The sequence below is a fragment of the Myripristis murdjan genome, chromosome 16 (assembly GCF_902150065.1).
Source record: "Myripristis murdjan chromosome 16, fMyrMur1.1, whole genome shotgun sequence".
NCBI classification, from domain to species: Eukaryota; Metazoa; Chordata; class Actinopteri; order Holocentriformes; family Holocentridae; genus Myripristis; species Myripristis murdjan.
In genome coordinates this window covers 28,962,308-28,986,353 of record NC_043995.1, presented here as the reverse complement: position 1 = coordinate 28,986,353, position 24,046 = coordinate 28,962,308, and the positions used below count along the sequence as shown (strand labels likewise).

Genomic DNA, 24,046 nt, shown 5'->3' with positions numbered 1-24,046 from the left:
CTGAAGACCGCACCAGGTGACACCTGAAGACTATGCCTGGTAGCACTGCTCCAGGTGACACCTGAGCCCCATTCCAGATGACATCTGAAGACTACGCCAGGGAACACATGAACATCTTCCAGGTGACAACTGAAGACCACTCCAGAGGACACCGTGCCAAGTGACACCTGAACACTGCTCTAGGTGACACCTGAAGACCGTTCCAGGTGACAAATGAGTACCACTCCAGGTGACTCCTGAACATGGCTCCAGGTGACCAATGAGCACTGTGCCAGATTACACCGTGCTGGGTGACGCCTGAACACCACTCCAGGTGACCACTGAAGACCATGCCAGGTGGTCCTGCTCCAGGTGAAACCTGAACAGAACTCCATGTGACACCTGAATACCGTTCCAGGTGAAAAATGAATACCACTCCAGGTGACACCTGAACACCATCACAGTGTCACGGGGGCTGGAAGGTGGAGGACCCAAAAGCAGGAGCCGCAGGCAAAAAATGCTCAATGAAAAACAAAACTTAATTATCAGGGAACACAAGAAACTCAGGCAGGAAACAGAACGGAACAGAACACAATGAAGCACAGCACAACACAATGAACCGACCAGGAACAGAACTCAAAACAGGACTTAAATACACAAGAACCAAATGATCAAACAAGACACACCTGGGGAAGGGGCTGGAGCACGAGACCGGGGATGGATGGCCGTCATAAGACGGGGGGAGGAGGAGGAGGCCAAAACAGGGCTCAGAGCCGGAGTCTGGTCGAAGGCCGGAGGGCGGAGGGCAGATGACCAAGGGCGGGGCGGTTCTCGGGCGGATGGCCAGGGCGCGAAGAACCAAGGACGGAGCGGTGCTCGGGCGGACGGCCAGGGTGCGAATAACCAAGGACGAGGCGGCACTTGGGCGGACGGCCAGGGCGCCGGGAACCAAGTATGGGGCGGCGCTTGGGCAGACGGCCCGGGTGCCGGGAACCAAGCACGGGGTGGTGCTCGAGCAGACGGCCAGAGCGCTGGCGGCCAAGGCAGAACCTCCCTGGATGGTGGCAGTGCGGGCGGCACCAGACTGCAGGCCAACCATAAAGTTCTGCAGCGCAGACTCCCAGAAGTTGGGCAGCGTGGACTCGGGACTGCCGGGCAGCGTGGACTCGGGACCGCCAGGCAGCGGCAGCGGCAGTGGCAGTGTGGACTCGGGACCGCCGGGCAGCAGCAGTGGCAACGTCCACTTGGGGCCACCGGGCAGCGGCAGCATCCACTCCGGGAACTTGGGGGGCAGGGACTGGGGCTGGGGCATCCAGTCGGGCTCGGGGAACTGGGACTGGAACAGGGACTGGTGCCAGGGCAGCCGGTCCAGCTCGGGGAACTGGGACAGGAGCAGCCAGTCGGACTCTGGGAACTGGGACAGAAACTGGGACAGGGACAGCCAGTCAAACTCGGGGAACTGGGACAGGGACTGGGACCGGGTCAGCCAGTCGAACTTGGGGAACTGGGACAGGGACTGGGGCCGGGTCAGCCAGTCGAACTTGGGGAACTGGGACAGGGACTGGGACCGGGTCAGCCAGTCGAACACAGGGAACTGGGCTTGCTAGACTGCTGGAGCTGGTAGCTGGGCTTGCTAGGCTGCTGAGGCTAGTGGCTGGACCCACCAGGCTGCTGGGACTGGTGGCTGGACTCGCCGGGCTGCTGAGGCTGGTGGTTGGACTCACCAGGCTGCTGGGACTGGTGGCTGGACTCGCCAGGCTGCTGAGGCTGGTAGCTGGGGCTGCTGGGATGCTGGGGCTGGTGTCTGAGTTGAGGCTAGTCTGCAACAGACACCCAGACAGGCTTAATTTTTTTTTTTTTTTTTTTTTTTTTTTAAACAATCGAATAATGATTGAGAGGCTGAGTGATTAATTCGATATGAACATGGGCTGTATTCGTTTTTGTAAGCTTAATGAAAGCATAATATATTGTTCATTTCATTTTCATTTTAAACTCTATTCCATTGGTTCCCAAAGGCAAAAGAAACAGAATCAAACAAAATACAACAAACACAAAACCATGACACACAGGTGACACCTGATCACTGTGCCAGGCTGCACCAAGCCAGGGGACACCTGAATGCTGCTCCATGTCACACGTAAACACTGTGCCAGGTTACATTGCGCAAGGGAACACCAGAACACCGCTTCAGGTGACACCTGAACGCTGCACCAGGTGTCACCTGAACGCTGCACCAGGTGTCACCTGAACACCGCACCAGGTGTCACCTGAACACCGCACCAGGTGTTGCCTGAACACTGCAGGGTGAAGCAGGGTGAAGCAGGGTGAAACACTGCGCCAAATGACACCTGAAGACCGTGCCACCATGTCAGGTGACTGCGCCTGCTAATACCTGAACACTCTGCCAGGTTACACTGCGCCTGGGGACAGCTGGACACCGCTCCAGGTGACACCTGAACACTGTGCCAGGTTACACTGCACCTGGAGACACCTGAACACTGCTCCAAGTGACATTGGTTTGTGACACCAGAACACTGCCCCAGATTACACTGCGCCATGTTACAATGCACCTGGGGACACCTGAACACTATTCCAAAGTGAATAAATAAACCTTGTGGCAACTCACAAGCTGTCTTAGTTACGCAGTGTATCATGTGGATGTGAAATACATGTCTTTGGATTTAAAAAAAGACAAAAAAAATGAGGTGGCACTACAGCAAGCCTCTAACTTTCAAAACTTTGAAAATTCATAACAAATCAACCATATGTGCGACAGCTTTGCAGCTTTCACCAAAATGTAGCCCCAATACTGAAGAAACGTTTGTGCATTTAAACCTATTGCAAATTATGAAATCCATCACTCTATTTTTTTTTGAAAAACTGTAAAACTTAAACCTACCTCCTCCCACAATTTTTGCTCAAATGTCACCAAACTTGCTACAGAGCATCTTCAGACTGTCCTACACAAATGATCTACACAGATTTTTGATTTATCAAAAATTGAGCCTACAGAGCATTAAAATGTTTGACTGTAAACGTTATTGTAAACATATACTTGCAAATTCTTGGTAAGTAAATTTTCAATGTTCATGAAAAAATTGACAAAATTTGGAGTCATGGTAGATGATGTGTGGCAAATTTCAGAACTGTATCTCAAAAACTGAATTTTTGACAGCATTTTGAATTTTGCTCTCGTGAACAATTGGAGTCAATGCAAGAATGGCATTTTTAAACATCAGTTTATCACTTATGGAGTAAATCAATCATTGTTAAGAACAAATGATCAACATCTCCATGCTGTCTAGATGCAATGTGTGTATTTTCAGATTTTTGTCTTAATAACTGTATTTTTGACAGCTGTTTAAAATCTGCCTTTCCATGCATGGATGGCTGTTGTCCTGCATGTCAGTGATTGGCTCAGTCAGTTTGTGAAGCTACATGTGAAGTTTTAGCTCAGTGAGATAGAGGCCAGGCCTCGGTGTCAATGATTGCGAGTTCAAGCCTCAGCTTGTGCAACATTCCCATGTGCCAAAACTCACCAAACTTTGCACAAAGGTCCAGTCCCATGCCAGATTTCCTCAGCTGCAAACACGAGCCAATAGGCCTGATGGTGGCACTACAGCAAGCCTCTAAATTTCAAAACTTTGAAAATTCATAACATATCAACCATATGTGCTACAGCTTTGCAACTTTCATCATAATGAAGCCCCATTACCGAAGGAACCTTTGTACACTTTTCACTTATGGAGCAAATCAGTCATTGTTAAAAACAAATTACCAACATCTCCATGCTGTCTACATGCAATATGTGTATTTTCAGAATTTTGTCGTGATGACTGATTTTTTTTTTTTTTTTTTTTTTTTTTTTTTTTACAGTGGTTTGAAATCTGCCTTTCCATGCGTAGGTGGCTGCTATCATTTGACTGGCTTAGTCAATTTGTGAAGCCTCGCATTAATTGACACTTGCCAATTAGCTCAGTGAGACAGAGCATTATCCTTCATGCAAGAAACTGTCAGTTCAAGCCTCGACTGATGCAAAATGCACCTTACAATGCCACCTTTCTTTTCATCTTCCTATTCTCCACTTGTTGCTCCGAAATGCCTAAAATTGCCCAGCCCCGACCATTGCTGTGCAGTGATGGCAGGTGTGTGGTGGCCTTGACAGCACGATTGGGCAAGGAGACACACAGCAAGAGCTAGAGATTGAGAAGTGGTGGATTGCTCTGAGTTCTCAACTGGGTGAGAAAAATATCTCTTGAATGATAATACTACAATTATGTAAATCCTTCTTACAACGTGTATATTAAATTGTGTACTAAAAGTTGTAATCATATAATTTTTATTCTGGAAAATAAACTGTTCTTATGAGTTAACTAAAGTAAACAGACAACACCCTGGTCCAAGAAAATTTGCTGAAATCCACCAACTGTTTCCTTATCTTAATAATAAAAAAAAAATGTGCAAAGTCTACTTCATAATTTGGGAACATGGTGATGCCCAACTGTGATCTGCATGATCTGGTGTGTGTGTGTGTGTGTGTGTGTGACAGAGAGAGAGAGAGAGAGAGAGAGGTATAAAAAGAGCTGCAAACAGGCAGTTCTGAAGCGCATCGGCGAGCTGCTTGAAGAAAGTGCATCAAGACTCACCATCTTTGATAGCATTTTTACTTCATCTCTCCTTAAATCCTTTTTGACCAGAGAGAAGGTGCGAAACATTTTTCTTTCTCTCCCCAAATTATTCTTTAAGTGTCTTTTGATTCAACTCTGCTGATCCACTGCCTGAGCAATAAAAGAAATTTTAGTTAAAGTTCAAGTGTAATTAAAGAAACTGTGTGGCAGTCTTACCTTCCATCTAAGAAAGCTCGCTCTTCAGAGGAGCAATGTGTTTCCTTGCTTCTGATCTTTTAATCTGAGAGCCTTTCCAGATGTTGCTTGAATTTTATGTTTTATATTTTTTATACTCCTTTTTTTTAAATGATGAGTTCATGACTTGTTTTATTTATTTCATTTTTTTTTTTGCTTCCATTGGGAATCACTTTATTACCTCTTTTGAAATTAAACTGTAAGGTGGAGCCATGTGTTGTTGATCAGTTTCACACAGTAATGATGACAAATCTACTAATGCCCCTGTTTATTGTCTCTCTCTCAACCAGAAAGATGAAACACACCATAATTATCCTCCTGCTGCTTCTCCTGGGCACCTGCACGGTTACCACCGCTTCAAGTAAATATGATCTTGTGTCACGGGGGGCTGGAAGAAGGTGGAGGAGGACCCAAAAGCAGGAGCCGCAGGCAAAATGCTCAATGAAAACAAAATTTAATTCACGACCGGCACACAAGAAACTAAGGCAGGCACAACACAACACAGAATAACACAATGGACCAACCAGGAACAGAACTCAAGACAAGACTTAAATAGACAAGAACTAATCATCAAACAAGACACACCTGGGGAAGGGGCTGGAGCACAAGACAGGAGAACACAGAGGATAGGCTGAGGGAAACACTGGGAGGGATGATTAACAGACACAGGACAGGTGTGGCACAGGGAGGAGCAAACAAGACACAGGTGAAATCACTAAAAAGAACGAGGCAGATGAAACACATGAAACAGAATCAAACAAAACACAAGAAACAAAACCATGACAGAAACACACATGAAACAGAACCAAACAAAACACAAAACCATGACATCTTGTAATATTTATGTTGTCGTTGCCATAAAATGATAGATAGATATGATAGATGATAGATAACTTTATTGTCATTCAAGCACACATGCATGAAAAACAGTGCACTGGAATGAAATTTTGTTGCATTTGGCTCTCAGAAACAGTTAAAAAATACAATCATCAGCCATAAAAGTGCTTTTGTGTGCATACAATTAAAACATATCTGCAATAAATATTATGCAATAAATATCATGTCATGCTATCCAATCCTGTTTTAGGCCAGGAGCTGGATGATCAGAGGATCCAAATGAGAAAAAAAGGAGGAAAATCCACACACTGAATTGGAGCTCCCAATAAACTGTATAAGGTGTCCACCTGCCACTTGCCATGTCATTACTCTATAGTTGCCTGAGGAAGACTGTAAAACGAAACGTCGTTTTTTAGTCAATAAAGTTTATTGGGAGCTCCAATTCAGTGTGCGGATTTTCCTCCTTTTTTTCTCATGCTGTGTATCTTTGACTGCTGGAGAATTACAATCACAGCCTGTGATTATTTAAATAAAATCAGAAGCTTTGCAGTTGTGTCAATCTAGTCGCAGCTGTTTCTGTCATAGAGGTCAGTTGGAGAATCGGCTGTGTGCAAAACATGGCTAAATCTACAGTATGCAGGTTAGAAATAAAAGATATGAGGAACATTATTGTGGTGGGTTCATTTTTTCCCATTTTAAGTAAAACTGAACAGGCAAAGGTAGCTTTGTTTCCATATTTAAATTACTGTGACACAGTTACCTGTCTTGTCTTTAGCACCAGCAGCTACCAGCCATTAGCAGCGCCTTGCCATGTGTTGTTTGATACTGTGAAAGTGAGTCAGCATTCGGTGACAGATACTACATGATTAGCTGAAATGCAGGGTAAGTTTGCAATAACTGTGATCATGGTGCCTAAACAGCAGCGGCAGCAGCACATATTGTTTATACTAGACACAACCAGCTGTGGCAAGCTACTGAGAAACAATGACAAATCATCAACTAAATGTATATGTAATGTATGCCACATTCACAGAAAATCTGGCCTTGCGTGGGAAAGCGACTCAGTCATCGATCATAGGCGCACCATGGACAGGCTACAGTGCCGCCTCCAATGCCATCGATAGAAACCACCAATCTCAATTCATGGCTGGATCATGCACTAATACTCACCCACAAACGAACCCCTGGTGGAGAGTGGACCTGCTGGACTCCTACATTATCACCTCCATCATCATCACAGTCAGAGGAGACTGCTGTGCACACCAGACCAGTGGGGCAAATATCTACATCTCGGATTCTCCTATTCAAGATTGGAGAACAAAAGCGTAAGTGAATATAAAGACTCATCAGACAATAAGCATGTGGATAAAGTGACCACTACTCTTTCCTGAGCTTTTTTTTATCCACAAAAAGTTGTCTGATTGGATGTTCTTGTACTGCACACTCTTTTGTTGTTACTATTCATGTAAGTTGATATGGAGCCGCCTGACATGAAGCTGTGCCACCTGGCTCACTATGTGTATAAATAACATGTAAACAAATGTTTCAATTGTCATTAAGGTGAGAAGATAATGATATTTTTGTTCATTTTTGTGTGAACTAGTCCTTTAATCTTAGACATCTTTATGGACTTTTCCCTCTCTCTGTCTTGCAGGGATGGTTCTGTTCCTCAGGTTCCATTGGGCGAGTCTTTAACTCTGAATTTTGCCAGCAAAGTGGAGGGACGCTATGTGACTGTGGAACTGGAGGGTCAAAACAAAGTCCTTTCACTCTGCGAAGTGGAAGTTTATGGGTATCCTGCTGCAACTGGTGAGAGTTTGAGTTGTGACATGTTTTGAAATATGATTAGTGTTGATTTTCCTCCAGTCAATGGACTTACAGGTCATAAGACAAAGTTTTGTGTCTAAATGAAATGTATGTACAAACTGCAATAAATGAATAAGTTTATTTCGGTCTTAAATCATAATTATCTATAGGAGACATGAACTGGGATAAATTGAACAAAAAAGTTGCATCTCCTATTTCTGAGAAATCAAAAGTTAGTGGGATTGTGGATTTTTAATACATATGGTGAGTTTTATAAAACCCACAGATTGTCATGATTTTGATCTGTTGATTTTTGTCACCATGTCCTTTGTGCAGGAGAGAATTTGGCACTCCGAGGATGAGCAACGCAGTCATCAGTGTATCCAGCTGGAATCCCAATGAATGCCATAGATGGGAATCGTGCCAGCAACTGGAACCAAAGCTCCTGCAGTCACACGCAAGACAACTTCAGCCCCTGGTGGCGAGTGGACCTGCTCAAAACCTATAAGGTGGTTTCTGTCAGCATCACTAACAGAGATATTCTACCAGAGCGAATCAATGGAGCTGAGATCCGCATCGGAAATTCCCTCGACAACAATGGCAACAACAATCCCAGGTAGTTTATCAGGAATACTGAAAACTGTTACTGGACAATCTTGGCATTCATTTTCAACACAACTCTGTGTCTAGTTCTGAACAACACACCTTTGTGCTACTTCCCAACACAACATGTTCTTATAAAAGCGTGTATAATCATATGCAAACACATCTGAACAGCGTATGGACCGGTGCCTTACTCAAAGACACCTTAGTTGTTGAGGGAGGGAAGAGCATTTCTCCTTCGCTTCGCTTTTCTTTCCCTGATCACAAGACCATTTCTCTGTCCTTTAACCCTCGTGTGACCCCTGGACGTTTTTGTCCATTTTCAAAATTCAAAACTCCCTCATAGACAATCACCATCCTCACCAGAGTTGATTTTTGGTGAGTGGGTGTCATTCTGGGTGAAATTTCAAAATCTCAACTTTCAGCAAAAAAATCCATTATTTGACCCTGTAATGCATTTTTAACCTATCCATGACCCTTCGTGGACAAAAATGTCCATTTTCTAGAAAGTGACCACCAAAAGGTCACAGGGGGGTGATTTTTGGCAAGAGCGGGTAATTTTGGGTTAAATTTGAAAATCCCAACTTTCAGCATGAAAGTCCATTATTTGACCCTGTAATTCATTTTTATCACACCCATGACCCTTCAAGTGGACAAAAATGTCCACCTGTCATTTATCCCTTTGTTATTGTTACTATTTGTACTTATTATCCTCAAAATCTTTGAAGTGACTCATATGGAGTTACACTAAATCATTTTTAACATGGATTTCAAGATTAACCCCTTCCAGGCCATTTTGAACACCTCTGGGTGCTGTTTCTATAGCGGGCAAAACCACTAAAGGAGGTGAAAGAGGTGTACCTTAGAAATAAAATCAAAATGAGAGTAGCATAAGAAAAATATTATATCTGATTTACAACAATAAACACAGTAAATTTTGAACAATAACAGTATAGTAGATATTACAATAACTAACCCTAACTGAATTTAGGAGATATGACTGAGTAAGAGCTGTCCCTAAAAAAACATCTGCTGAAATCCACCAACTGTTTCCTGATCTTGGGAAATTGCGCAAAGTCTTCTTCATAATTTGGGCACATGGCCCAACTGTGATCTGCATGATCTAGCATGAATTGGGGGTCAAAAACTCAGTTTTTGACAGCATTTTGAATTTTGCTCTCGTGAACAATTGGAGTCAATGTGTGGCAAAACGGGTGGTTGAAAGAAATATTACTAAGGTTTGAATTTAAATGTGCTCGACAACGCCACCTGGGGGAATTTCACCCCAAGGAACTTAATTTACAGGTTCGTATGCACCCAGACCAGACGTGAAATCAGTATAAAAATATAGATTTATTATCCAAGTATTAAAACAAGGTGGAATACAACCAGTGACACAGATTTCTTTTCAAATACTATAATACTGCAACTACAGAAACCTCACTTGGGGTCGCCAGTACCAGTATGCTCAACAGAAAATCAAAGCAATTACAATTGAGAAAAGAAAGCTCAAAACCACCAAAGGAATAAACAATGAATTAAACACACTTAAACTTTAAAGTAATCAAACAAAGCATTAAACACACACAACGAAATTAAGAAAGAAAACAAAAGATAAAGCAAAGCAAATAGTAATAACTCAAAGCAACACAATATTCACAACAGGCAAGATACAGGAAAACAATATAAAATGAATCAGGGCTTACTCAGGACTGACCCGAAAGTGGGCTAATAGTAGTTCGTCTCAGTGTACAATGGTGCGGGAGATCGGCCAATCACAGCACAGCACTTATGGCCCTTTTCCATTAGTATCTACTCGGCTCGACTCGGCTCGACTCTACTCGCCTCGACACGGTTTAGGTGGTTTTCCATTACAATTGAGTAGCACCGCGCCGTGGGTGGAGTCGCCGGCGCACCGTCCAGCTCCCTCTGGATTCTTTGGGCCGCCACAAAGCTCAGAAAAGTCTCCACGTCTTTATTTGACCGCGGTCGCGGTTTGCTTGCCATTTTCCGACTTTGACAACTTCACTGACGATCAATGCGCACGGCCGCTGTTGCCGTTTTTTTTTTTTTTTAAATGTCGGGTTTTGTTTTTGTGCGGGAGTCGCTCTCGTCACTCCCTGTCCAATCAGTTGCCTGCACGGCGTTTACGTCACATTTTCAGCTCGACTCAGCTCGACTCAGCTCGCTTGGAACCCCGGCTGAGTAGGTGCTAAATGGGACCTGCTAGCAGGTACTACGACCTAATGGAAAAGCTCTTAAACCGAGTAGACTCGAGCCGAGTCGAGCTGAGTAGGTACTAGTGGAAAAGGGGCTTTATAGTAGTCACTGGCAGTAAACAAGTGAAATAAAACAAAACGGTGGCGTGATTAAGGCCACAGCGGGAGACAACAATATACAGTGTAGCTGTGCAAAGCAGTGTAATGCAACTGGATATAGCACAAAAAAAACAAAAAAAACAAACAAAAAAAAAACAACGGCTACAAACAATAGCTACATGGCAGATGCAAGACAACAGATGAAATAATAGACAAGGCAGTACAAGACACGACAAGACAAGATCATAGACAAGACAGCAGTAGAGTCCCGGTGCACCAGGGCGTTGACCGCCGGAGAGTGGAGCACCGCAGCGCACAGCCAGGCCAAAGCTTGTCTGCGAAACGCGCACACAAAACAATTACAATCGTGTGTTAAAATGTGAATGAAGAGGCGTAATCTGGCTACAGGCCACCTACCACGGAGCACAGGTGCCGCTTCCCCGCCGGAAAGGATAGGGAAAGCAACAGACCGCAATTAAACGCTGCGGAAGAGAGCGGACCACAGCATAGACAACTCTGATCTAGTGATGGGACGTTTGAAGCAAAGCTTCGAGGCGTGTACCGAGAATGAAGGGGGCGTGTCTGACCAAGCCCCGCTTCGAGGCTTGCATCGGTTTGCTGAAAACCACGTGACGAATTACAAACGAGGCCTCGCATTACACAGGTAACGTGACTGGTTCATTTTGCGTGTCGTTTTTCAAAATAAAAGCACAACAAAACCGCGACGCTTTGTGGGTTGTAGTAGGTGAGTCAATATCAGTATAGAGTGCCATTGAGACTTCCCAATGTCACACAAAAAAAGATGAGATTTTCCACTGAACTCCATATCCATTGTATAAAGTAGACCTTAAGCCATTAGAAATGCATGTTGGTCAAGCTCCTGCACCTTTTATAAATTGACTGCAAGCATAGAAAGTACAAGCGAATTGCAAAATGTGTCCACCCTGTCATGGGACAATTTCTAAATAGAGTAAATATGTTCTAATCATATACTGATTACAAAATGTACATTTTCAGAAAGGTATTTGGTCCCTCGTTCAGGAATATATTTTAGTTTCTGGAAAACATCTCTCAAAAATACAGAAATTATGGAAAAATATGTTTGTATATGTAAAATCTGTGAAAGTTGTACTTTCTTTTCTGAATAAACTCTATAAATAAAGGTATCTGGTCAAACTTTGAAATAATACTGTTTGGCCCTAATCTCTTCAGAGCAAAATCACACAAAAGGTTTTGATAACTTGTGAAAATAATTATTTATTCACATAAAACATGAACATGACGGGGTGGACCTTACCATGACAGGGTGGACAATAGTGAAGTGCCTCATATATATTTAAAGGAAACAATGTTATGGTTTTGTCAACAAATGTTTTTTGTCAAAACATGACTTTTTTCACCTACTGTATTTTGAATTGTGCACAGGTAGGCTACATTTGGAAATGACACCCAACAACAGCAAAAATAAATAAATAAAACCTTCAACTAGATGAAAAAACAAGATTGATATAAACAAAACAAAAACATGTTGGTCCCTAAATCAGGGATGCAAACAGCGCGCCGAAAAGCGCAACTCGCTTTTTTCGTGGCTATTTGGGTGACTTGTGTGAATCGTGCAGATCCGATGAGTTTTTTTAAGGGGGGGGGGGGGTCAACTTATCGATCACAGAATTGCGGACGGAATCGCGGAATTAGCCAAATAAAACAATCTATTTTTAATGCGGAATTTGACATAATAACAACTGCACCGGCACAGCACTAGCCAAAAAGCAAAGAAACTTTCCAGTTACAGCAGCGCACTGACATAGATTGTGTAACAAAGTGAAGAGTTGCTACTCCTCTCTATTTTCACTGCTAACAGCAGCACACTGGCTTAGCTTGTCTATTCAGAGAAGAGGTATCACTTCGGCTTATTTTTCATATTCAATCTGTGTTATCACATGCATACTACTGCTCATTCATTGGTAGTTGAATTGTTAGGTCTGTTTGATAAGTAATTTACATTTTTAAAACAAATAATAATTTAACATATTGTTAAAAAATTAAATTAACCCATTTATGCCCAAATTTTTTTCAAAGGTTTCATGCATATAATTATGTCAGTTGAGTCACTAACAATCATGTTATGTATGTATTTTTTCCATTTTGTACTCTGCTTGGAAGAAAATAGCAGTTTAATGACTGGCAACTATAGTTGCCGGTGGGCACATACCTTGTATCAAGGTCTAAACCAGTAAATCAATGGCTGGTAAGCTGCCACTGTATCTCCTCAGTTTGGCTTGAGCAATTGATCTAAAACTGTACATGGATATGAATTATTGGCCCAGGCAGATAGTGATGGGGTCACCCAATGATCATAGGGTTGCCGGTTCGAATCCTGGTTCCTCTAAGCTACATGTTGAACAATGGTCAAATCAAATCATGAAATAAAAAAAAGTATTCCAGCAATTTTCTTTATGATAAACAATCTTTATGCTGGAGCTACATGTAAGCTCAAATCTGTTTTAGCACAAAATTGAAGAATAAAATATCAATTCAAAGGTTTAAAACATTAAATAACACTTTGTCAATCCAAAACCTACAAAAAATGTGGGAACAAGTTGGATACATCAAAGCACCAATTGCAGCAAATGTAAACCAATTACAAGAATTTCATAAAGGGTCATTAACATTTTTTAAAAGTCCATAACAAGTTTAAAAAGCACTTAAAAAGTTAGAAATGATAAAGTGCATGTGAAATAGATAAACATCGTATAAAATATAAACATTATGAATTGTAGTTCATGTTAAAACAGTATGGACTTTTTATTTTTCAAACATGACCCAAAACCTCTAAAAACTGATTTTCCTCTTATGTCATCCATGGATATATACATGATTATTCATTTGGTACCTGATTATTATATGAAAAGTGCTAACATTTAGCAGAGGAGGAGACTGGGGGGGACTGGGGAGAGGTCCTGGGGAGAGTGTGTGTGTGTGTGTTAGCTACCGAATGGGGGGATTGGGTCGGGGGGTGGAGGCATTGGTTGGGGTTAGTACTTGTGTATGAAGGGAAAAGCATCTCCAATTGGACAACAGTCTTTTTTTGCCTCAGTTCAATACTAAAGCAAAGTAGGATTGATTATATTAGCAGCGAGCAAGATGAGGTGTGTAAATGTGTCAAAATCTAGGGACATGTGGCTTTTGAACACCAGTGTACTTATATAGTTAGAAAAGGTAATCTAAGAGGATTAAAATGAGCCATTGTACATCATTCTACAATTTAAAATAAGTAATTCATGAGCAATACTGCAAACAGTGTTTTCCCATGGTAGTTACAAGCTATGTGCCCACCGGCAACTATAGTTGCCGCTTGCACAAATTTGCCCATAAACAAAAAACTATTCATCCCAGGTACAAAATTCTTTTTTTGGCTTATTCAAGAGACTTGTATGATTAAATACATATATACATATCAGGGTTGAAAACATCATAATTTAAAGAAAATGAGCTCTTTCTGGGAGGGTTTGCTGCCGCCATGTTCTCGGGAGGAAGGGCCAGGAACTCGATGATGTCATTTGACAGGAAGCACTTGCAAACTTATTTTTTTTTCTTAAAACCTTTGTCTAAGTTGTCTACTATCATATAATTGAAGAAAACTATATGAGTAACATATAGATTTTTTATTTTGAGTAGAAAATGACAGGCATAGACTTCGGCAACTATAGTTGCCGGTGGGCTTAAATGGGTTAAAAAATGTCTGGAGTCACGCTTACTGGTAAATATCCACTCCTTCAAGATAATTTATTATGTTCACATTACAACTCATAAATATACACTAACACTACATACTGAGTGTTTGAGCAACATATCTCTGTGCTACAAAAGATCGGTGGTAAAAGTACCACGGATTCATATTTTGCAACGACAGGGTGGACACACTAAGATTGAACACATTCAAGTTCAATCATAACATGATGAAAATGTCAAAATATAAATGTTGATATATACTCTCTCTGCAGGAGCTATTCTTCACTCCATTTGTAAAAGACAAAGCAGTGGTAGTGATGTCACTGATTACAGCAGGTGCTTTCTTATAATGGCAGTAACCACCTAATGCAGGGGTGGACAGCAAATCCAGGGACACATGCAAAACGTTTATTATTGTTATGACATTAGACCATAAATGATCCAACTGACTCATCTTATTCAAGTACTTGATGAGAGCAACAAGAGCATGTAAAAGGTTTGTACATTGCATATCATTTATCTACTTACTATGCTCAGTGAAGTTAGTAGAGAGGAGTTTGGGACATGGCAAAATCGCATGCATCTAATCATAGAACATTTTTTTTTTTAAAATATGAAAAACACCCTTTTAAAGATGTATCTCTGTACCAATGTGTGTTTAAATGTTTGGCCATTTATAATAAACCCTCAGAGTTTTGTTATTTTGCAAATTTTTCATGAAAAGTGAGTGATTTCTGCCCGGGACACCAAATGGTACCCTATATTGATATTGACTCAGGTGGTATTTTGGTTCGCGCGTTCGTAGCACAGTTTGTATTATAATACAACATATAATGATTACCCTCTCCCCTCCCTGCCCCCCTCCGAACATACTGTGTCACCTAAGCTCTGCACTTCCAACACACAACACCTAATGTGTTCAATAGATAATAAACATTGATGGCCATGAAAAGCTCAAACCAAAATGGGAAAGAAGGTATAGAAAATGTTTAGGAATAAAAAGGGAGAGCAGGGTTATATAAAACACTATAGACTTTATTATTATTGTACAGGGATTAAACACTATTCTATATTGTGATAACATCCATCCATTCATTTTCTGTCACTGCTTAATCGCACTCGTCATTGTGATAACATTTGAAATCTATTTAAATGACTTGGCTGTCATAGTTTAAGTCTAGCAGCAGATGGGGCTAGTGAGCACTGAATGAAACTTCGAGTAGCGAACCTTAGGGCAAAGCAGTGGGCTGGAAAGCCTCATTGCTTCAGGAAGCTTCATTTTCCCATCACTACTCCGATCCCACACATCCGCAGCCAGCATACAGTAGTGATGGGACGTACTGTGCCGAGGCTTCGGAGCGTGTGTCGAGAAATCCAGGAAGTGTTTAGCGAAGCGCGTATCGAGGCTTGTATCGCTTACGGCGGGTGACGTCACTGATGACGTTTGAAGCCTCGCTGGTTCGGGGAGTGGTTCAAAAAGAGGAACCGTCTGAATCCCAGCACTGTCGAACAAATCCTATTTCTTAATAAAAATGAATAAAGTGACCCCACATCAGTTGCACAAGCATATTCACTGGCCTCCTCCATGTTCATAAGCACAATCACTGTCCCCTGCCTTGTTAACACTACAACAGTAATACAGTTGTCCCCCTGTCATTATTATATGATTTCTTCAAATATCAACAGAAATTATATACTGACAAGCATTTGACAGTTAACATTAGACTTCATTGGTTTGCCACGTTACACACCCATATACACTAAACAATAGAAATTATATTTATTTGAATGAATCCATGAACCATACATGAAATACATAGGCCTATATGAAGATGAATTTATTATTCCCATGCCCGCACCATTGCAAGAGAGCCATGAGTGTATCACAAATACTGTAGGTGAAATGACCTTTAAGAAATCTGCCTGTGTTGCAGTTTTTCACCAGCAGGGGGGTTTGTGTGTGCATGAAGCCTCGAGAAATGAACCTTTTTGCGAACCAATTGGCTGGAAAGCTTCAAAGCTTTATGAAGCTTCATCTCGCCATCACTAGCAGACAGCCCAAAATTGCTGAGGTGGAGAGAACCTGGCGAAGTCAGCAACGCCAACCGCCACAGTTCAAACCACACGGAGCGGAATAAAAGCAGGTCAATGTCACTTCCATGGAAAGGTGAGATGTGTTTCATCAAAGTTACATGGAAGAACAGGTTAGTGATAATGGCACTCCCAGAGAATAAACTTAATATGAAAGCTGATGTTGTTGCTGTTGGTAGGAGCAGCCGCTTTAAAACCGGATACACACCTTCACTTTCGTTATATGTTTATCTTTACTGTGTTGACCCAGGAGATAAATGATGATCATTAAGAATGAGGCAGTCAAACAGGCAATGAAACTAAACAAATAAAGGTGAAATGAGCAGGGCAAAAAGTGACAAATAGCGTCGTTGAGTCCACTCTGTCACACACACACACACACACACACACACACACGCACACACACAGATCCACATACAGTGCACTCAAAGTATTCAGACCCCCTACACTTTTTTTCACTTTTATGTTGCAGCCTGATGCTTCATTTTTTCTCCCACTAATCTACACTCAGTACCCCATAATGACAAAGTGAAAACAGAATTGTAAAAAGTTTTGTAAATGTATTAAAAAGGAAAACCTGAAATATCACAGTATTCAGACCCTTTGCAACAACACTTGAAATTTAGCTCAGGTGCCTCCCATTTCTCTTGATGCTTGCTGAGATGATTCTATACCTTGATTAGAGTCCACCTGTGGTAAATCAAATTGGTTGGACATGATTTGCAAAGGCACACAGCTCTCTATAGAGGGCCTCACAACTGATAATGCATATCAGAGCAAAAACCAAACCAGGAGGTCAAAGGAGCTGCCTGCAGAGCTCAGAGACAGGATTGTTGCAAGGCACAGATCTGAGGAGGGTTACAAAAACATTTCTGCACTGAAGGAAGTTTGGCACAACCAGGACTCTTTCAAGAGCTGGTTGCCCAGCCAAACTGACCAATCATGGGAGAAGGGCCTTAGTAAGAAAGGTTACCGATGGTCATCAGGACTGCATTCTGCAGTTACGTTTCCAGAATTACAGATTTGAACCACCACTTATCAACTGAAATAATTAATCTGAACTTATATTTAACTAATTTAATTTTAATTTAAAACTGCCCATCCACAACGCTGCGCCAGCAGTCTGAGCCACTTCATCTTTGAGACAGACTCAAGTAACCCAGCTCTCAGCAATAACAGTGCATGTTCTTGCACTGTACACTCTTTTGTTGTTACTATTCATGTGTGTTGCTATGGAGCCGCCTGAAATGAAGCTGTGCCACCTGGCTCACGATGTGTAATAACATGTGAACTAGTGAACATGTAAACGTATGTTTCAATTGACCTGAAAGTAAGAAGATAGTGATATCTTTTAATATTTGTGTAAACTAGCCCTTTAATCTTAGAAATCTTTATGGACTTTTTCCTCTCTCTGTCTCGCAGAGATGGTACTGTTCCCGAGGTTCCATTGGGCGAGTCTTTCACTCTGGATTTTACCAGCAAAGTGGAGGGATGCTATGTGACTGTGAAAATGGAGGGTCATAACAAGATCCTTTCACTCTGCTAAGTGGAAGTCTATGGGTATCCTGCTGCGAATGGTGAGAGTTTGAGTTGTGACATGTTTTAAAATGTGATTAGTGTTGATTTTCCTCCAGTCAATGGATATACAAGTCATAAGACAAAGTTTTGTGTCTAAATGGAATCTACGCACAAACCACAATAATACTAAAGAAACATAATGATTTATAGGAGACATGAACTGGGATAAATTGAACAAAAAAGTTGCATCTCCTATTTATGAGAAATCAGAAGTTAGTGGGATTGTGGATTTTTAATACATATGGTGAGTTTTATAAAACCCACAGATTGTCATGATTTTGATCTGTTGATTTTTGTCACCATGTCCTTTGTGCAGGAGAGAATTTGGCACTCCGAGGACGAGCAACTCAGTCGTCACTATATCCACTTGGAAACCCAAAGAATGCCATAGATGGGAATCGTGACACCGACTATGGCCAAGATTCATGCAGTCACACGCAAGACAACTTCAGCCCCTGGTGGCGACTGGACCTGCTCAAAACCTATAAGGTGGATTCTGTCAGCATCACTAACAGAGATGTTGTACCAGAAAGAATCAATGGAGTTGCGATCCGCATTGGAAATTCCCTCGACAACAATGGCAACAACAACCCCAGGTAGTTTATCTGGAATACTGAAAACTGTTACTGGACAATCTTTTCATTCATTTTCAACACAACTCTGTGTCTAGTTCTGAACAACACACCTTTGTGCTACTTCCAAACACAACATGTTCTTATAAAAGCGTGTACAATCATATGCAAACACATCTGAAACACGTATGGACCAGTGCCTTACTCAAAGGCACCTCAGTTGTTGAGGGAGGGAAGAGCATTTCTCCTTCAATTTTCTTTCCCTGATCGCAAGACCATTTCTCTGTCCTTTAAACAACTATTTCAAAATATTTGTACTTTTTAAAACAGTAACACTGTTAACTTCTACATTAACATCATAAAATATAAATTCAAAAACGTCTATAGCATCATGTAAGAGAATAAAACCAAGGTTTACCCACAACATGTACAGTAATGTTGTGTTCAGAAGTGGCACAACCACCAACATATCAGTCACATGATTATATGTATTGAAACTGAAACATCCTTTTTTGTGTCCATTTGTTCACCTGAACTGTTGGTAACAAAAAAAAAAACAAAAAAAAACAATCGTGATGATAATGATGCCAGGGACAAATATTGCTGTGACAGAGCTGCCTGACCTCTGTGATTCTACCAACCATGATGGATCATCGTAGAGGTGATGGGTGTTGCACCATTAGAAAATAAGTGGTACTTATTGTGCAAAATATTTTGGAAGTAAAGGTTAAAGTTCAGAAGGAATTAGTTAAAAAAGAAATTAATTCAATTCTCAAGCAGCGTTCAGAATTCCTCATGAAGCGTACGAGACAGAACTATTATTTTAATGGTGCGAGGCCTAGCCATCTCTTGGCCTTAAGACTCAAGCATACTGAACAGTTAGCAGGTATTGTTAGCGTTAAATCAGCAGAAGGGGCCATACTTACAGAACCAAAATGCTCAGGTCAATGCAACATTTTGTTCATTCTATGCAGATCTTTACTCCTCTGAGATTACACATAGTGCAGACAAATGTGATGAGTGTCTGGCTAAGACTCAGCCACCAAAATTGACTGAATTAGATGCTCACAACCTTGATGCCCCTTTCTCTTTAGAAGAGATTAAAGAGGAAATAGACCAGATGGGTAAAGGCCAATCTCCCGGATTTGATGGGATCCCGCCTGAATTTTACGCTGTATTTTGGAATGACTTAGGGCCAGTACTATTTGATATGTTTCAATATGCCATTGAAAAGGGAGCCTTCTCCAGAGATGTTAATTTAGCTATTATTTCTTTATTTTTGAAAAAGAATAAAGATCCTACGGAGTGTTCAAACTATAAACCGCTTTCATTGCTTAATTCTGACCTCAAAATATTTGCTAAGATACTCGCACGCCGTTTACAAGGTCACATGACTAGGTTAGTACATTGTGACCAAACAGGCTTTATTGGGACTAGATTGGCCTCTGATAATGTTAGGAGACTATTACACATTATAGACAAGGCATCTACTACAGGTTCACCTGCTACTGTGTTGTCACTGGATGCGATGAAGGCATGAAGGCAGAATGGTCTTATCTGTGGTCGGTGCTGGATAAGATGGGGTTTGGTGCCACATTTGTTAATTACATTAAGTTGTTCTTTATTATTATTATTATTAACTTTTTATTTGAGTTTCAAATAACACAAATCCATTCCAATTACATTCCTTTTTTATATTTTCAAGATTTTAACCCAGAAACAACCACCTCTCCACCCCCCAGTTCAGTTCAGTTTAGTTTATCATAAATATATGAAACTATATTTCTGGGAGCCTTCTGAATCCATTCCAAGATGGGATGGTCTTTTAATTCTATTCCCCAGGGAACCCGATAGGCTTTACAAGCTGATCTTATTCTAAAATAGAAAAACTGGGAGTTTTTGTTAATACCATAGTGCGCTACAAGATCTTGAAAGTCAAGAATATTATTTGCCCCACTAATGTCCTGGAGCATTTTAATACCTTTATTTTCCCATTCTCTATTAATAAATGGTTTCCCTCCTATTAGCAAATGATTATTGTTCCATAGTGGGGACATTTTTAGCCTTTACAAATTTTCAGCTGTTCTTAACACCTGAAGCACATGGGACAGAATTGGATAATACAAACCACTTTTTTTGGAAGATATACCTATAAGGAGAAAATCCTGCAACCTAGTAGGTGCTATTAAATGTTGCTCTATACCAGGCCTATTCAATTGGCGGCCCGCGGGCCACATGCGGCCCAGAAGCAATTCCGGAGTGGCCCAGCTCGTGGTTCAACCAAAAAAGCAGAGAAAAACATTCGCGAGAATGAACTCGAAATCCCTGCAGTAGTTCAGAAAGTGAATGCAACACTCCACGTTGCCTAGCAACACACAACCAACTCAAGCCCAACACACACTGGCAGCGTAGCGTCGCGGTGCGTCAGGTGACGCGCGTCACCTGACGCACCCAACACAAACTGGAAGCGTCGCACTGTAGAACGTCAATCGGCGTTAACTGGGAAAAAACTACATACCATGGAAAAAAGACAAATCAGCCAGATCAACCAGCATTGTCTGTGCTACCATAACGTAATATCCAGTGATGGGCAGTAGCTTATTGATCAAGTAGTGCGGTAGTTTCAGTTATGTTTAAAATGGAAAACCATAAAAAAAACGGTGCATATAACGGACATGTTTACCGCAATATATCCTTCAAACCAGCAGAGCGCTTATTTGTAATGTAAACTAGATCTGTTTGACTGACAGTTTAATTAAACTACAGGAAAGAGCTACAGAAGTAGAGAAGAAGAGCAGCTACGGAAGCTGGGATTGACATCCGCAAGGGAAAAAATACGCTTTTTCAGGCGCGTCGACGCTGGAAATAGGACAGTGGCGGTAGCGGCGCGGCGCGTCAACGCGCGTCTAGCCGCCGCCGGTGTGCGGATACACAGAAAATAATGGGGGCGGCTGTTTGACGCGCGTCATACGCGGCCGGTGTGTGTTGGGCTTCACACTGCAGCGCGTTGTTTTGAAAGTTACTGATGCTAGCGGCTCAAAAGTATGTCTTTTTCAACCCTTAAACGAAAAATTGACGATGAAAACCGCCGTTTTAAATGTCTGGAAAATGTCTGGCCCAGCTTAAGGTCTCGGTTAAAAATCTGGCCCAACTGAATTTGTAATTGAATAGCCCTGCTCTATACCTTTCCAGGCAGACACTTTGTCATCTTCAAACCAATAACTAAGACTTTTTAACATAAATGCCCAGTGGTACAGCTTAAAGTTTGGACATGCCAATCCCCCTGCCTTTTTACTGCACTGAAGTGCGGACCACTTTAGTGCAGGACGCTTGCCATTCCAGACATAGCGTCGAAGTAAAGCGTCTAATTTCTGCCAGTATCCTATTGGGGGTGCAAGTGGCAGCATCAAATTGATGAAGTTAATACGGGGTAGAGCATTCATTTTAATGACTGGTGTTCGTGCACGAACGGACACTGGTAGGTGTCTCCACCTGTTTACATCTTCCTCTATTTTTTTCAGAATTAATGAATAATTTGTTTTAGCCACATCTGATAAAGAATTACTTATTCTGATTTCTAATTAAATGACCTGTCCTTCGAAACTTTAATCTGAGGAGGAAGAGATATTTTGCTTTGGTCTGTGTTAATCAGCATGAGTGCTGACTTTGAGAGATTAACTTTGTATCCTGACAAATATCCAAATCGCTCCAGCACCTTTAAGACATAAGGCAGAGTCTGCTGGACATCTGCCAAATAAAGTAATGTGTCATCCGCATAAAGCGATATTGAATGTGATGTTGCACCAACTGTTATGGGGGGAATCTGTGTGGAGTTCCTAATTAAATGTGCAAGTGGTTCGATAGATAAAGTGAAGATCAAAGGGGACAGAGGGTCTCCTTGTCTTGTACCCCGTCCTATGTCGAATAAATTTGAAAAGCCTCCTCCCACACAGACGCGGGCTGATGGATTGGCATAAAGTGTTTGAATGATACGTATGAATTTATCACCAAACTTAAACTCTTTCAGGACCCTCCACGTCGAGAAATAATAAGCCGCATTCACGTGGGATATCATGTGATTCACTCAATATACACTACTCACAAAAAGTTAGGGATATTTGGCTTTCGGGTGAAATTTACGGAAAATGTAAAAAGTTCACGCTACAGTGATATTATATCATGAAAGCAGGGCATTTAAGTAGAAGCATGCACTGGTGATTTCCTCATCTCAAACAATTTATTGAAACAAAAGCCAACAACAGTGGTGGGTATACCACAAAAAAAATGTCAGTGTCTCAATAACTTGTTATGTGCCCTTGAGCATCAATTACAGCTTGACAACGACGTCTCATGCTGTTCACAAGTCGATTTATTGTCTGCTGAGGCATGGCATCCCACTCTTCTTGAAGGGCGGCCCTCAGGACATTGAGGTTCTGGGGTACAGAGCTCCGAGCCTCTACACGGCGACTCAGCTGATCCCATAGGTTTTCTATGGGATTCAGGTCTGGAGAAAGTGCAGGCCACTCCATCTGCGGTAACCCAGTCTCCAGCAACCGTTCCCTAATGATACGACCTTGATGAGCTGGAGCATTGTCGTCCATGAAGATGAAATTAGGCCTGTGTTGTTCATGCAGGGGCACAATGACTGGATTAATGATGTTATTCAGGTAGTATGGGCTTGTCACTGTACCATTCACAAAGTGTAGGGCAGTTCTGTACTGACTAGACACACCTGCCCACACAGTAACACCACCACCACCAAAGGCTCGTCTGGTGACAACAGTGGCTGATGCATGGGGCTCTCCTTGACGTCTCCAATATTGTTGGCGGCCATCATTTCTGCTCAACATGAATCGGCTTTCATCAGAGAACAGCACTGAGGCCCACTGGTCCCTCGTCCAGCGTACATGCTCCCTGGCCCATGCAAGACGATGACACCTGTGCCTGGTGGTGTGGTCAGGTACCCTTGCAGGTTGTCTAGCATGCAGACCATGCTGATGTAAACGGTTTCGAATGGTCTGACGTGACACTTGGGTGCCTCTCACCTCCCTTAAATGTGCCTGGAGTTGAGTGGCATTCATCATCCGGTTCCGCAGGGCACTGTTCACAATGAAGCGGTCATCAGTGTGGGATGTGGCCAAAGGATGTCCACTTCTATGCCTTTCTGTGACTCTTCCAGTCTCTCTGTATCTCTGTTGCAACCTGCTGATGACACTCTGTGACACTCTAAGCTCAGTGGCCACTTCCGTCTGAGAACATCCTGTTTGAAGCCTCGCAATGGCGAGGTGCTGCTGATCAATTGTTAGGTGTCGTCTTGGTCTCATGATGTCAAAATGTGAACAGCATAATGAGGAGGACTGTTTAAATACCAATTCTAATTGAACCAGGAAATTTATTGGTCGATTCATGGATCAAACACCTGTTGTGAATTTTGCCGTTAAACTCCTTGTTAGAGAACAGCAACTTGTTCAATAAGTACTGAAATATTGAACAGTTGGACATGTGCATTCAAAAGTTTACAGAAGGTCACATTAAGTTCACCTGTAAAGGTTATAATGCATTTTAGGTTCATCCTGAAATTTCACCCGAAAATGAATATCCCTAACTTTTTGTGAGTAGTGTATGTAAGAGCCTGCGGATATTATCAGAGGCTAGACACCCCTTCACA

The 24,046-nt window shown here is 41.9% G+C and overlaps 1 protein-coding gene and 1 pseudogene across 1 annotated transcript in view; one reads left to right on the top strand and one right to left on the bottom strand.

Annotated features, from left to right (window-relative positions):
- dpy19l1l (dpy-19-like 1, like (H. sapiens)) overlaps positions 1-24,046 on the bottom strand; it is a 196,285-nt gene that overhangs the window by 114,779 nt on the left and 57,460 nt on the right. The window lies entirely within an intron of this gene.
- On the top strand, positions 4,597-18,406 carry LOC115373363 (uncharacterized; annotated as a pseudogene).